The following is a 3,314-nucleotide window of genomic DNA, read 5'->3' as shown; positions in this document are numbered from 1 at the left end:
ACCTCTTGTGGTGGCAGCATGCTAAGCAGATGGAACTCTGCTTTTCCGTTGGCGACGAAATTAGCTTGCTCCTTTTTCGTCCAGGTGTATTCTTCCTTATCTTTTAGAACTGCATAGCCATATTTCATGATTAAACAAATATCAAATTCTGTCTTGAAAAATACCTCCATCCGGCGTTTCCACGTCGCGAAGTCTCCGTCGAACTTTGGGGGATGAATGCTTATTCTGGCCATCGTATTGATCTTTTGTGCTTCAGTCGGTGGTTAGTCCTTCTGAGGCGGTCTGGCTCTGATACCAATTGTTGGTGCAGCGGAGGCCGGTAAGAGGGGGTGAATTGCCTGAAAAAATAAAAACTATACCCTCCTCGTGCTTTCAACTCAAAAAAATGCAATAGCAATAATAAAATAACTGAAATAAAGAAACAAAAATAAAATAGAGACTCAGCAGTTAACCTGGTTACAATCAAGAAGGATATTAATCCAGGGCGATGAAAAGCACACTAGAAAAAGTCTCCTTTACTGAAGGCGGAGAAACCTTTTACACTCTAATAGCTCAGAACTATTGCTAGGAATGAATCCAGGGTTGATTGAACAATTGATCAATAATTCCTAGCTCCAAGGGCCTTTATATAGCCTCTGGAAATTCTATCTCGGATGTTCAAGGTGCCTCCATAGAGGTCCAAGGCACCTCCATCGAGTGGGCGGATAAAACTTTATCCGAAAGTTCGACAGCCACTTTGGCCAGGTCCGAGGCACCTCCAACAAGCATTGAAGGTGCCTTTAAGATGAAGGCGCCTTCAAGCTTTGATGAAGGTGCCTTGAGCTTGAATTTCAGCTCACTTTTTCCTTCGCTTTGACTTCCGAAGCTCCGTTCTTTTGGGTGATTCCGGCCAACCGAAATAGGGCTCACCCGAACCCAATTCCTGGCCTTCTCCTCGAGCAGCCTTCCTCCCCGGCTTAACGTCCCTCGAACACCGTGCATGTTCTTCTCGCCCACCGATGTACTATTCCGCAGCTCTCTCATCCTTCGGACGCACCAAGCCTGTCGGCTCCCTTCCCGTGGCGTCCTTCTCACTAGCTGCGTCTTCCGCTCGACTTCATGCTCTCCTAAGCTCCTACACACTCAAACACAGGGATCAAACACAAAGTAAGACCTAACCAACTTGGTTGATCACATCAAAATAACCACAGGGTCCAACAGGCTCGGATCGATTACACCCCTAGTCCTATCCACTGAACTTATTACAAAACCTTGGTCTAACTAGTTAGGATTTGTAAAGGGTAGCTTCGGTTAATTCCACTTAGCCAAATGCACCAGGTCAAAATCATATCTTCCTAGACATGCATAGACTAAGCTTCCCCAACGTACTATCATCCAAAACTTCACTAGTACCGTTGGTCAAGTTAAACTATTTTCCCTTTGAAGTAGTCCTAATTACCCTGCTGGGCAGCTTGGTTTTGGTTACCCTGTCGGGTAGATTATTTTTGGAGGTGCCAGCTATTCTGGAGCCTCCCCCTGAATTATTGGCCTTTATTTTTTATTTTTAGTTTTTGGTTTATGTCTGTTATTTTTATAGTTATAATTGACTTGATGATATTCTAAGTTTTGGTAGATTTTAAAATATTTAGATTTTGAATTTGTTGGTCTAGATTTGTATTTTGGTTTTTGATTTTATTTATTCAACTTTACATAATATATTTTTTCTTTGGATATGTAATATTGGTTAAGTCCTACTTGCGTGGTTAAGCACGCTTTCAGAACTCAAGCTTTACTTGATTGTTTGTGTTGGGTTATTAACGATTTAAATGTTTTATTTGAACTTGACTTGTAGCCAAGTCCAATTTTGTTGTAAATTACTTTTTGATTATTTAAAATTAGATCTAAATTCTTGGAACTTGTTGTAAATTTCTCTAAAAGATCTTTTAATTTATTAATTTCTGTTTTTAGTGTTAAATTTTCTTTTTCAAGTGTTAGGTCTTGAGTTGGATTAGAATTTGTGAATTGTTCCTTGAGGTTTTTGGTTTTTCTCAAGGAGCAATTTATTTTCATTTTCTATTGAGATTAGTTTTCTATTTAATATAATTTTAAAAAACTTTTTATTCAAACTAGAGTATATCTCTTCGGGGCCTTCGGAAACGAGTATGGACTCGTGGCTCGATTCAGGTTCGGACCCGTCTTCCGATTTGTCCTCCGATTCTGCTTCGCGAGCCATCAGTGCGAGATGACTCTGGTGCTTCTGATTTTCGACCTCCGATTCTTCTAAAGACGAGTCATCCCATGTCACTTTGAGAGTCTTCTTCTTGGTTGTCTTCATCTTGTCGCTCTTCAATCTCGAGCACTCATTCTTGTAGTGTCCCTTCTTATTACACCCGAAGCACATTACGCTCCTTGGTTCGGTTGGGGAATTGATCTTCTGCAGGTCCTTCTTGTTGAAGCTCTTCTTCCTCCTGGTGAACATTTTCCTTACCAGGTTCACCAGGTACTCTTCATCTTCAGAATCCTGGTTAGACTCATCTTCAACCTCAGGCTTGTTTTTCGTCCTTTTCTTAGAGGAACCTACAAACAAGGCAACACCTTTCTCGGTCCTGGCATAAGTTTGCTCCTGCAATTCTAATTCGCAAAATAGTTCGTCTAATTTTAACTTAGATAGATTTTTTGAAATCTTGTAGGCATCCACGATAGATGCCCACAGGGTATTACATGGAAAGGCATTCAGTGTGTACCTGATCAGATCGCGATTCTCCATTTGGTGGCCTATCGCGTGGACTCCATTGAGGATGACTTTGATCCTCGCATGCAGTTGACTTACGATTTCTCCTTCCTATATTTTAATATTAAATAACTTATTTAAAAGGAGATCACGTTTCGTTACCTTGCCGTCATTTGTTCCTTCATGTAGCTCGATCAACTTGTCCCATAGTTCTTTCGTATTCTGGTGCGGTCCTACTCGGTTCAACTCTTCCTTCGTCAGTCCACATTATAGGGTGTTGAGTGCTTTGAAGTCTGTTGACGATTTTTTCTTCATGTCTGGAGTCTACTGTTCCGGGTCCAGTGGAATTCCAGAGTTGTCGACCGACACCTTGTAGCCTCTGGTGACGCTGAACCATTGGTCGAAATTGGTCTTCAGGTAGACCTCCATCCGCTTCTTCCAGTATGGAAAATCATCCCCGTTGAATAGGGGAAGACGTACTGTGCTGAAGCCTTCAATTTGAGACATTTTAATCTGCACACAAGTAAACAAATAGACACAAAGATCCCAAGACTAGGTCTTGGATTAGTAGTATGGAATAAAATAAAAGAAAACTAAAAACTGA

This window comes from Zingiber officinale, unplaced genomic scaffold, assembly GCF_018446385.1.
Source record: "Zingiber officinale cultivar Zhangliang unplaced genomic scaffold, Zo_v1.1 ctg241, whole genome shotgun sequence".
In the NCBI taxonomy this organism is placed as follows: Eukaryota; Viridiplantae; Streptophyta; class Magnoliopsida; order Zingiberales; family Zingiberaceae; genus Zingiber; species Zingiber officinale.
This window is presented reverse-complemented; position numbering follows the sequence as displayed.